The sequence below is a fragment of the Glycine max genome, chromosome 19 (assembly GCF_000004515.6).
Source record: "Glycine max cultivar Williams 82 chromosome 19, Glycine_max_v4.0, whole genome shotgun sequence".
NCBI classification, from domain to species: domain Eukaryota; kingdom Viridiplantae; phylum Streptophyta; class Magnoliopsida; order Fabales; family Fabaceae; genus Glycine; species Glycine max.
The window spans coordinates 21,573,331-21,587,012 of record NC_038255.2 but is presented as its reverse complement, the minus strand read 5'-3'; positions in this window follow the sequence as shown (position 1 = coordinate 21,587,012).

Here is a 13,682-nt window from a genome sequence, read left to right as displayed (position 1 = left end):
CAAGACTTCAACATCTTTAGTCTTTTACAAAGACTTCAATATCTTCAGTCTTATGTTTTACTAGACTACGACATCTTTTGCTTGATGCTTTCAATATTTCAATGTCAATGTCCTTTTGCTTTTTCAATTTCATTGCCTTTATTTCCTCTAGCGTCTGGTTTCGAATAGCAAGATCGCTTAAATGAAATTAGTGTCCTTATCTTTACTTAACTTTCCTTTTTTAATAAAAGATAAGTAAAGAGGGGCAACTGTCAGACCCTAATCTTGTCCGAGGAATATCGTTCGATATGATGTTTTGATTCTTGCTAGTCGAATTACGATATTTGGCGCCAGTTATAGTGTGAAGCAAGGAATCACTCAGTTTTTTGATCAAGAAAACAAAAGGATACCAAGGAAGGGAGAAAAAGGGTCTTTCTTTGGATTTTACTAGACCCTAGCTCGCCCAAGCTAGAATTTGGCTCGCCTAGGCCATGAAATGACTTTCTTCCTAAGCAATTAGCTCGCCTGGGCAAGCTCATTCCTTCAGGGCTAAGTAACTAGCTCTCTTGGGTGAGCTCCAGCTCGCCTGGGCGAGCTTCCCCTGCTCCAAAATGGCTTTTTCCTATAAATAGCCATGCTGGGGGAGGGGTTTAAGGGCTCAGAAGTTGGAAAAAGAAAGAGAAAGAGAGAAAGAAGAGGAAGAAGGAAGAAAAGCGAAGCTGGGGTGACGTAGCTCCTTGTGGAGCTTGTAAGCCTTGGATATTCTTCATCAATGGAGTCCTTTGCTTCTTGAAGATCATGGCAGCGGAATGGAGAATGAAGAAAGATGATTGGGAATGCCACTTCAAGGAGAAGATGAGTCAAGAACAAGCTCACCACCATAGAAAGTCATGGATAAGAGCTTGAAGGTAGGAGAAGATGAGTGGAGGGAGAGGGAGAGAAGAGGCACAAAATTTTGTGCCTCAAATGAGGTTTGAACTTTGAAGTGTAATTCTCAAATGATCAAAGTTGAAAAAATGCACACACATGGCCTCTATTTATAGCCTAAGTGTCACACAAAATTGGAGGGAACTTGAATTTGTGGAGCCAAAATTTCACTAATTATGATTAATGAATTTTAGTTATGGTTCAACCCACTAATCCAAGATCAAGTCCAAGATTCTCCACTAAGTGTGTTGAGGTGTCATGAGGCATGTAAAGCATGAAGGACATGCACAAGATCCTAATGAGAGAGTGTACCACACAGGCTATGACAGTTATAACAACATCCTTCTCTTTATACATACTCATACACACAACAATCTTATGAATCAGTCACACATCCATGCTCAAGACAATAAGGCAGAAATACACACAATGTGTGACTTAACGTCACTCCCCGAAATCTACTTCCAAGTTTCAGAGATACACAGCATTCACACAGCAAGACCATAACAGGTTCACTAGAATCCAACTTTTGCTCTGATACCACCATTTGTGGCGTCCCTAAAATTAATGACTGGTTTAATAGTAATAATTTAAATAACAAAAACCATGGTAAAAATTTTTTTTTCTTTTTCTTTTTCATTTCTTTCTCTTTTCACCATAACTAGGTTTAGAAGGAAAATCCTCACTACAGAGTCCTGAATGGCCAGTTCACAACTCTATTCGGAGTCATTTCTTTCTTACCGCTCATAATCTCTAAACTATTTTGTTGTTTCAAAAGGAAGAATGTACCAGCCATTACTTTAGGTCGTCACATGAAAATAAAAGAATAAAATACGGTCGATAAACTCTTTTACAAATAAATTTGCTAATGCTTTCTTTTCAAATAACAAGATCGATCATAAACGCATTCATCATTTAAAGCTGTCCAAAATATGGGAGTTTTACAAAATACATAGTGTCATCCAGAGCAAAGGTGTCCATAGTGGTGGCTTCAGCCACAAGTATACAATAATCAAATTCCTATACATCAGGTCTACCCATACAAAACAAAAGAGTAAACCTAATAGTCAGTCCTAGATACACCCACCCTCAACAATACACAAAACTAATCCAAGGAGCTGTCCACTCCACCGTGCGTTGAAGCGTCCGTGCAGGTTCATCTGGATGCACCAAAGAAGTAGCCGTGAATCGAATGGTGCCCCGAAATCGGCACCTCGTGTTGCCTTCGAGGGTCTCCCAAGCTCCCTCTACGCACTCCATCTCTATTCGATCACGAATTAGCTGCGCCGCCATCACGATCTACAAGAAAGAAGAGAAAGGGGTAGACTCTTTCACAAGAATCTAACTGCGCTACACACAATGCATCTCATAACCACTACATGACGTTAAAAGGAGTATCTTAAGGCTTTTCATCTCTGGTAATCGATTACACAACCTTGGTAATCGATTACCAGAGGCTAAACTTGAATTACACAGCCTCAGGACATGAAATATGCAATAATACACTGTGTAATCGATTACACATGCCTGGTAATCGATTACCAGTGACCCATTCCTCTGTGTAATCGATTACACAGGCTGGTAATCGATTACCAGAGGCTCCCTAAGCTTCCTGACTTCGTTTTCAAGCCTGGTAATCGATTACACCCCTTGGTAATCGATTACTAGAGACCATCTTAGCCTCCTGTCTTCAATTTTAAGCCTTGTAATCGATTACCCGCCCTTGGTAATCGATTACCAGAGGCCATAATCCACATATTACACAAAATTCACAGCTGGCCAGCTACCACAAGCCTCCTTGCTTTGTGGTCTTGTTTTCCTTTTATCTGTTGACTGCCAGGAGCTCGCCTGCTTAGGTACATCACAGGTTCTCACTGACCGACTATGCCCGGGTTGGGTCGGGATTGGTCAAGTTTGGTTTTGGGCAATAGCACCCCACCTGACGTCCCCAAGGTCTCCTGACCCCCGCGACATATCTCCAGGTACCACTCTGTGGTCAACAATAAAAGCAGGAAGTTTCACCCTTCAACACTTCCTCATCTCAAGCTTGTAGGATTATGGGGTACCCATCACATGTGGTACTAGGTGGCGGTCGGGCGATGGTGCACAACAAGTTTTCCACATCCACAATGCGCGCATAAACCCACCATCCCCTGTTGCCCACCTCCAACTGAGCTCACGTACTCCCATGTAGCCCATATCCTCGTTTCTCTCAACACCGGGTCCCCATCAATCCTCCCAAGCTTCCACAACATCAAAGCAAAACAACATTCAAACAGCACAAGCTATCACAGCCAAGCAAAACAGAGCAAAGGCAGAAAACTCTGCTCAACACATCAACCAAAATCACAGCTTTTCTCACTTAAAGACCACAGTAACAATTCCTTCGATCCAATTCGTTAACCGTTGGATCGACTCCAAAATTTTACTGGAAGTCTATAGTGCATAAGCCTACATTATGACCGTTGGGATCTACTAGCAAACATCCAGAACTCATTCTGCACTAGACTTTCCACAGCCAACCACACACAAGCATTTTTCTGCACTTGTGCAAAATTCTGCTGCACAATTTCACAGCAAAAATTCTGCATAAGTGCAGATTTCGAAAATCACACTTCCTCTCATCCAATCTTGCCCAAATCAATTCCTACAAGTCCCAAATCATGTATCAATCATGTCTAAACCAAATTCAAGCTTTAAAGCACAGCAACACAGAATCTAGGTGTCCAACACCCCTCCATTCAATGGCTTTTCTAGGTTTGAAAGGTGAAATTTAGAATGAGGTAAATTTGAAGCAAACTCTCACCTCACACAAGTCCATAACATCAATCTAAACTTGCCCAAACTGGATTTACACCTAAAATTCCACCAAATCAAAATTTGACTCTTCAACACCCAAATTTGCCCTAGAAATGGCTCTTTGTTCACTTTGGTCATTTATCTTTCTCTCTAGCACAGCCCAAGCTTTCTCATAAGTCCTAAATGACATTTCAAGCTAGTATTAACTCACTTTAACCTCCATTTACCACAGAATTCAGACTTAGCCTTCCAACTCTCAAAGTCTCACTCTTTTTCCACTCATAACATCACATTCTCACTTTCTAACCCTAGGTTAGTTCTACCCTTCATCTCTAACAGTTTTCCATCAGCAATTTCAGCATATAAACATCACAAACATCATCACAAAAACCCTAAAATAGAATGGGTATGTCTAACTCATCCAAACATGGCAATTTCAACAAGTTTTCAGCCAATGCCTTCACAAATAATCATCACACAGCAGAAAACTAACAAAACCACCCATCATATCTCCCAAAACCCCATACCCACGAAATTCAAAGGAGAAAGAAGTCCACCCAAACCTGAATTTTCAAAGTCCCACTCGTAGCCACGCACTTCACGACCCTGAAAATGCTCTCCTTTCACGATTTGGAGCAGAAATGATGGCCAAAGGTTGAAGCTTTGTGTGGAGCTTCAATGGTGAATGGGAGAAAAGAAGAAGAAGGCTGCGTGAGAGAGAGGGAGAGCTGTCTGAAATTTTGTGGGGCTGAGTGAGGAGAGAGAAAAGCTTTTGGTCTTAAATAAAAAGGGTTTTCCCTTTTTCCCTTATTTTATTCAAGCTCTGCCACATGTCCTTATTTGATTGGAGCAAAAAGGGCCCACTTTCTCTTTTTGACTGTGACCCATACTCAGTCACAAAGTGAGAAAAATCTGACCTTTGAAACGCTAAAATCCTGCCTCGGTTTGCGTGTCGTTTCTCTGGTTCCAGTTTCTCGCGTTTCTCTGCGTCCGTCGGGGCCAGTTTTCGAAAGCAAGCAATATATATATCAAAACGCTCAGAATAAAACCCCGAGCGTGGTTCAGAGGTTGGTTTCGTTAAATTTTAAGTCGCACGCAAAACGATGATTTTTAAACTAATTAATTAAGAATTAACCCATAACCTCCCAGTTATGGATTTCTCTCCCTTAATTAGTCCAACCCGCATATCTTGCCCCCACTATTCCTATTTCTACCAAGAACATATCTATACATATACACTGAATAATACATATATATATATATATATATATATATATATATATATATATATATATATATATATAGTCATTCAAAATACATCGTTTTCGAAAATTCCGGGTAGAAATTTCCAGGATGTTACAACACACACATCAAATATTCACTTAATGCATGTGAAATTACAAAACTACCCCTAATACAAAAACTATAGTCTAGGTGCCCTAAAATACAAAGGCTGAAAAATCCTACATTTCTAAGGTACTCTACCTACATTATGGAGCCCTAAATACAAGGCCCAAAAATAATGCAACTTAATCTAATATGTACAAAGATAAGTGGGTGGGCTCATACTTAGCCTATGGGCCCAAAATCTATCATAAGGCTCATGAGAACCCTAGGGCCTTCTCTTACATCTCTGGCCCAATCTTCTTGGAGTCGCTACCGAATCGCGATCATGATCATTCCCTACATTGTTCTCTTGTTTTGTGTCGCTCGTGCAACAATTGGTTAGTCTTTTCCAAGAGTTTAATGTAATCTATGTACCCTTAGGGGTTCCCTCTGTTATTATGTGCATATTCATCTTCTCCATTTATCATCGGTGATCACATTTTTTATTTGTAAAGTTTAATCCTAACCGATCACTAGTACAGTAACATTGTCTTTAAAGCGATTGAAAGTTAATAAACAAAACTAGAATAAAAAACAACAACTCATAACTAAATTTCTCTCCATGAAAAATCACTTGAGATCGTTTCAAGGTCCAACGCCTTAACGACCTGCTTGTTTGTCATAAAAATGAATATCTCAAAATCATAAAACCAACTCAACACACAAATTTTTTTACTATAAAGAACTACGTAGGTCTGAATTCCTCATTGCACTTGAGGATACGTAGCAGCAAGGGAAACCTCCTTGTCGAACCCAAAAAATAAAAAATATAAAAAGGGAAAAATACATAATTTTGAAGTCACATTGTGCATACTCGATTAAAGGTTGTCGTCCCTTGTGGCGGGCACGTGAGGTGTTAATACCTTCCCTATGCGTAAACAACTCATGAACCCTTATTTTCAAAATTCACAGACCTCTTTTTGGTTTTTTCTAATGTTTTTCTTAAATAAACGTTGGTGGCAACTCCCACTCGTTTTCTTTTTTTAGAAGATGCCTTCTTTTATTTTCTTTTGCTTTCTTTTCGCCCGCACGACCATCGTAGGGTAGGTTGCGACAGAAACCTAAACCAAAAAATTCTTACAAAAACATTAAAGTATAAGTAAACCTAAAAAATCTAGAGTGACATGTTCACCTATTGTAGTTTTGTCATAGAAGTCATGTCTAGTCATGTTTAGTCATGTCTTACATGTTAATTAGTCCTTAACATGTTCATGCAAAATTCTTAGAGAGTCTTTGATTATGAACTTTTTCTTGAACTTTTAGGTTTTCTTATGATTGTGTCTATTGTGAATTTGAGTTTTGGTGATTGAATTGCTGGCTGAAATTTTGATCCTAAGTGTATATTGAACTCCTAAAACTATGGGAAACAAGCCTAGTGAGTTTAACATACATAGGAAACTTGAAAGTAAGCCTAAGGCAATCAATATACCATGCTTAACAAATTTGAAGCCTGAAATCGCTGGTGCTGGAAGCTTGAACATACGAACTTGTAAAAATTATTGGGAATTGGTCACTGCGAATTTTGAGCTGAAATTTTTACTTAATTTTCTAGACTTCTGGAAAAAAAATTAAAAAATAGAAACAAGTGAATTGGATAAAAGTAAAATAAAGAAAAGTCATACAAGTTGGCAGAAAAATTAGTGTCCAGGAAAAAAAGGTAAAAGGGAAGTGTGCTTGTTGTTTTGGCTCAAAATTTGTTCTATAATTAGTGCCTATTTTAGACCAATCTTAGTTCTGAAATTTCAATTGAAAAGTAGTGTGAAAGCAAGTTCCAAAACTAGAGGTTTCTTGAGTCTTTTTTTTTTACTCTAGAGCCATTCTAGGTTTCTCTTTGAGTCCTAACTTGCTTTTATGTGCTTTTCATTGCTTTAGTTGTTTAATAATCCTTGAAAATTTGTCTTGTTAAAATTCTATTGGTTTAGATTTAATTTCATTTTTGGTCTTTGGTTATTGCTGTTCTCTTTGTTTCATTGTTTGTGTGTTGCCATATAGGGAATTGGAAAGGAGGATAGTTGGAGAATTTGAGTCAAGAAGCAAGGGGCCAACCACCTTGAGAGCTATTGGACTAAGAAGAACTCCAAATTGAGTGAAACACCAAAGAGAGAACAACCACCAAAATTGAGGACTTTTTTGTAATTTTGTAATTGGTAATTTACTTACCTTCATTGCTTTCAAAATTTGTAAAAAAAGCCCTTTCATTGGAAGTGTGTTGGGAGCCTCCAATAGGTTACCAAACTTCCATTTGTGTTTAATAATTTTATGCAATTTTCCCTTATGATAGTGAGTGTTTTGTTGGGAACCTTAAATAAGGTCATCCAAACACTCTTAGGATTTGCCCAGTTTACATTTCTTGCACTTTAATTTCTTGCACTTTAATTTCTTGCTTACCTTTATAGCTTATTTTCTTTACTAGTCATGCCTAGTTTATCTTGTTATTGCATAATAATTTATTCTTGCTTATCATGCTTATCTTGAGTTCTTTTGAACCCTAGCTTTTACCTTTTGCAAACCCCCAACAAGAAAGAACCACAACTTAGGAACCAACATGTGTCATCATTCATCTAGTGTTAATGGCGAGGGCACTAGTCATAGGGACCCTCTATCTAGAATCTTAGATGAGTTGAGTTCCCTCAAGTTATGGAAAGAAAAACTAGAAAGAAAAGAAAAAGGAAAAGAGAGGGTAAAAATAAATCAAGATGAGAGGGAACAAATAAAAACTAGAAAGAAAATACTAAAAGAGTTAAGAAAAAAAAACATGCCTCCTATAGTAGTCATAACTCTTGCAAGAGCCTAAGTGAATAACTTCGTGACTATTATGAAGGAAGGCATAGGTCACATCTTAGACCTCACTCCCATAGGAGAGAAAAGGAAAGAAAGCCTCAAGAGGCTAACATTAACCTCCCATACTTCCATGGGAAGGACAATGTAGAGGCTTATTTAGATTAGGAAATGAAGGTTGAGCAACTCTTTCCTTGCCATCATACAAGTGAGGAAATAAAGGTTCCTTTGGCTACCCTTAGCTTCCAAGGGTATGCCCTCTATTGGTGGACTTCCCTTGTTAGGGAAAGAAGGATTCATGGGGATCCTCTAGTAGAGTCTTGGAATGACTTGAAAACTGCCCTTAGGAAGAGGCATATCCCCTCCTACTATGAAAGGGAGCTTATGGACAAGCTCCAAAGGCTTAGACAAGGGAGTTTGAGTGATGAAGAGTATAGGCAACAAATGGTACTACTCCTTTTGAGAGTTGGGCTTAGGGAGGAGGAAAGAACAAGTATTGCTAGGTTCCTTAGTGGACTTAATATGGAAGTGAGGGACAAGGTTGAGCTCCTTCCATATAGGGACCTAGATGACCTAGTCTAACTTTGCATAAGGGTAGAGCAACAACTTAAAAGGAAGCCTACTTCAAAATCTTATGGCTCTCACTCTTATCCAAAGAAAGACAAAGGTCGAGGCATCTTAAGGGTTGCACCTTCTAAGCCCAAAGTTGATAAGAGGTATGAGGAAGAAAAACTAGAAAAACAAAAGAAAAAGAAGGATAGTAAGGCCTTGTCTTCAAAGGCCAAGGGGAACAAAAAAGAGGAAAAACATTCCTCCAAGAAGATTGTTAAGAAGGAAAATCATTTTGCAACAAAAGGTGATATCAACAGAGCACTCCTTCTTAAACAATCCTTCTACCTTCTTCTATCAAGGTAAACCTCCCTTAGCACTACCATACCTCTTGAGCTTGAGGTTATTCCTCAAGTAAAGGAGTTATTGGATGAGAGTTTGGTTTGTAAGAGCATAAATCCTTGTGCTTTGTTGGTGCCTAAAATAGGTATTATGAGGCACCAAATCCCTATGATAGATGGTATGATGAATGTGTTGAGTGGTGCAACCCTCTTTTGTAAAATCACCCATGCATCCAACATCTTCATGATTCATATACATAAGGACTCATTAGGTAGGTTGTTCTTATTTTTGGTTTCAATACAAACCTAGATGCTCATATGGGACACCTTAGGTTTGTCATACTTTTTGGTAGGAGTAATCAACATGAAAATATAGAAAAAGGTATGTTTTATTACATTACTTTCCTTAATTTTGTAAATAGTGATCAAGGGGTTCCAACGGATCCTAAGAGAATAAAGGTCATTCCTGAGTGGCCCACTCCACCAAGTATAAGGGAAATTTGGGGCTTCCATGACTTAACAAACTTTTACAAAAGGTTTGTCCCATATTTTTCTATACTTGTAGCACCACTCATTGACTTGGTGAGGAATCATATTCCCTTATGGGAAGATGCCCAGGAAAGGGATTTTCAGACCTTATCCTACTGATGGAAGCTTGCTTGTGGAGCTTCTATGGAGGCTGGATCTTTGAGCTTCAATGAGGTCCTTCAATGGTGACTTTTCACCATGGAGATGCAGCGGAAGGCAAAGGAGAAGAGGAGAGGGGAGGCACCATCCACTAGGGAATAAGCCAAGGAAGAAGGAGCTTCACCACCAAGAATTGCCTTGGATAAGAAGCTTGAAGAGGATGCTTTAATGGAGGAAAAGAAAGAGAGAAGGGGGGAGCACGAAATTGAAGGAATAAAAGAGGGAAAGAAGTGGAACTTTGAAGTGTATCTCATAAGACTTTCATTCATCAAAGTTACAACAAGTGTTACACATGCTTCTATTTATAGACTAGGTAGCTTCCTTGAGAAGCTTTCTTAAGAAAACTTCCTTGAGAAGCTTTCTTAAGAAAACTTCCTTGAAAAGCTTCTTTGAGAAAACTTCCTTGAGAAGCTAGAGTTTAGCTACACACACCCATCTAAACACTAAGCTCACATCCTTGAGAAGCTTTCTTGAGAAGCTAGAGCTTAATTACACACCCCTATAATAGCTAAGCTCACCCCCATGACAAAAAAACATGAAAATACAAAAAAATCCTACTACAAAGACTACTCAAAATGCCCTGAAATACAAGGCTAAAACCCTATACTACTAGAATGGCCAAAATACAAGGCCCAAAAGAAGAAAACAACCTATTCTACTATTTACAAAGAAGAGTGGACCCAACCTTGGCCCATGGGCTCAAAAATCTACCCTAAGGTTCATGAGAACCCTAAGGCCTTCTTTATCAACTCTAGCCCAATCCTCTTGGAGCCTCTTGCTCATGGCTCTGGTAACTGGTCCTTTCCTAGGGAGGATTGCATCATCCCCTCCCCCTTGAAGAGGATTTGACCTCAAATCTGTTGGTTCCTCCTCCTCTATATCAGCTCCACCTGCAAAAGGAATTAAATCAGAAATATTAAAAGTGGTGCTGACTCCATACTCTCTTGGGAGGTCCAACCTATAGGCATTATTATTGATCCTTTCCAAGACCTGAAAAGGTCCATCCCCTCTTGGGCTAAGCTTGGATTTCCTTTTAGTAGGGAATCTTTCCTTCCTAAGATGGAGCCAAACCCAGTCCCCCTCATTAAGAACTAGCTCCTTTCTTCCTCTATTGCCCTTAGTTGAATACACCTTTGTTTGGTTCTCTATTTGGGTCTTAACCCTCTCATGCAACTTCTTTACAAACTCTGACCTAGATTCCCCTTCTTTATGTATAAAAGAAGTGTCAAGTGGGAGGGGAATGAGGTCTAAGGGTGTTAAGGGATTGAACCCATAGACAACCTCAAAAGGGGATTGCTTGGTGGTTCTATGAACGCCCCTATTGTAGGCAAATTCTACATGAGGAAGATACTCATCCCAAGACTTATGGTTGCCTTTTAGAAGAGCCCTTAAAAGAGTGGATAAAGACCTATTCACTACCTCTGTTTGCCCATCAGTTTGTGGATGACAAGTGGTAGAGAAAAGAAGCTTAGCTCCTAGCTTAGCCCATAATGTTTTCCAGAAGTGGCTAAGGAACTTAGCATCTCTATCTGACACAATGGTCCTAGGCAAACCATGGAGTCTCACAACTTCCCTAAAAAAGAGTTTTAAGATATGGGAAGCATCATCCACCTTGTGGCATGGTATAAAGTGTGCCATCTTGCTAAACCTATCCACCACTACAAAGATAGAGTCTACAACTCTTTGGGTTCTAGGGAGCCCAAGGACAAAGTCCATACTAATGTCTACCCAAGGTGCAGATGGAATGGGTAAGGGTGTGTATAGCCCATGAGGCATCACCCTAGACTTGGCTTGTAAACAAGCCACACACCTAGTGCAATGCTTATGGACATCTTTCTTCATATGGGGCCAATAGAACTTTTCTTTGAGTAAGACTAGGGTCTTGTCTATCCCAAAGTGGCCCATGAGCCCACCCTCATGGCTCTCCTTCACAAGTAATTTCCTTATGGTTCCTTGGGGTATGCAAAGCTTTCCCTCTTTGAACAAATACCCCTCAGCCAAATAGTATCCATCTTGGGCCTTTTTCCTACAACTCTTGTAAATGGGAGAGAAATGTTCATCTAAATCATACAAGTCCCTAATGTTATCAAATCCTAAAATTTGAGCTCCTAGGGAGCAAAACAATGTGTGTCTCCTAGAGAGGGCATCAGCTACCACATTTGTTTTTCCCTTTTTGTATTTGATAACATATGGAAATTGCTCTAGGTACTCTACCCATTTTGCATGCCTTTTGTTTAACTTGCTTTGCCCTCTAATGAACTTAAGTGATTGATGATCACTATGAATGACAAATTCCTTGGAAACAAGGTAATGTTCCCAAGTTCGGAGTGCTCTTATTAAGGCATAAAGCTCTTTATCATAGGTGGGGTAGTTAAGGGTGGCACCATGAAGTTTTTCACTAAAATAAGCAATAGGGTGCCCACCTTGCAACAAAACAGCTCCAACTCCCACTCCAGAGGCATCACATTCTAGCTCAAAAGTTTTAGAAAAGTCAGGAAGAGCTAGAACAGGTGCCTTAGTAAGCTTTTCTTTGAGCAAAGCAAAGGCTTGCTCTTGTTTTTCACCCCAGGTAAATGCCACATTCTTCTTGATGCAATCCAACCCCCCAAGGGCATTGGATAGAAGACTCCAAGAAGATTGGGCCAAAAATGCAAGAGAAGGCCCTAGGGTTCTCATGAGCCTTAGGGTAGATTTCGGGCCCATGGGCTAAGTATGAGCCCACTTATCTTGGTACATATTAGATTAAGGTTTCATTAATTTTGGGCCTTGTATTTAGGGCTCCATAATGTAGGTAGGGTACCGTAGAAATATAGGATTTTTCAGCCCTTGTATTTTAGGGCACCTAGACTAGTTTTTGTATTAGGGGTAGTTTTGTAATTTTACATGCACTAAGTGGATATTTGATGTGTGTGGTTGGAAATAAATTTAATTGAATTGGTAGAAGCCCAATCCAATTAAATTTTAGAGGGGGAGGTGAGCATTTGCTTACTACACCCCATTGCCACATCATATAGTCACACTTTGTGCATGTCCTTCATGCTTTTCATGCCTCATGACACCTAAGCACACTTAGTGGAGAATCTTGGAATTGATCTTGGATTAGTGGGCTGAACCATAACTAAAATTCACTAATCATAATTAGTGAAATTTTGGCTCCAAAGTTTGGCTCCACAAATTCAATTTCAAATTCAAGTGAAATTTGAATTTCCCTCCAATTTTGTGTGACACTTAGGCTATAAATAGAGGTCATGTGTGTGCCTTTTTTTGAAACTTTGATCATTTGAATATTAACTTCAGATTTCAGAGCTCTTTTGGAGCACAAAATTTCGTGCTCTTCTCTCCCTCTCCCTTCATTCATCTCCTTCTTCCTCCAAGCTCTTATCCATGGCCTCCTATGGTGGTGAGCTTCTTCTAGACTCATCTTCTCCTTGAAGTGGCGTCTCCTCTCTCTCTTCCTTCTCCATTCCACTGCCATTTATCTTCCAAGAAGCAAAGGAATCCATTGATGAAGAAGATCCTAGGCCTACAAGCTCCAATGGAGCTTGCATCACTTCTTCACTAGCTCATTGAGAGGTGATGCAATTGTAGAGAAATTAGGAATGAACCTTCTATAGAAGCTTGCCAACCCATGGAAGCTCCTAATATCTCCCACACTTTTAGGGGTGGGCCATTCTTGGATGGCCTTGATTTTCTCAGGGTCCACTTGGACCCCATTTCTACCAACTAAAAACCCTAAGAAAACTATATTATCTACACAAAAATTACACTTCTCTATATTTGAATAGAGGTTGTTTTTCCTAAGGACCGAAAGAACTTGCCTGAGATGTCCTAAGTGATCATCTAGGCTCCTACTGTACACTAAAATATCATCAAAATAAACAACTACAAATCTACCTATGAAATCCCTTAAGACATGATGCATAAGCCTCATAAAGGTGCTTGGTGCATTAGTGAGCCCAAAAGGCATCACTAGCCATTCATACAAACTAAACTTGGTCTTGAAAGCGGTTTTCCACTCATCACCCTTTTTCATCCTGATTTGGTGATACCCACTTTTAAGATCAATTTTTGAAAAGATATTGGCACCATGCAACTCATCAAGCAAATCATCAAGTCTAGGAATGTGGTGCCTATACTTTACAGTGATGTTGTTGATGGCCCTGCAATCTGTACACATTCTCCACGTACCATCCTTTTTGGGCACCAACAACACTGGCACAGCACATGGGCTTAGGC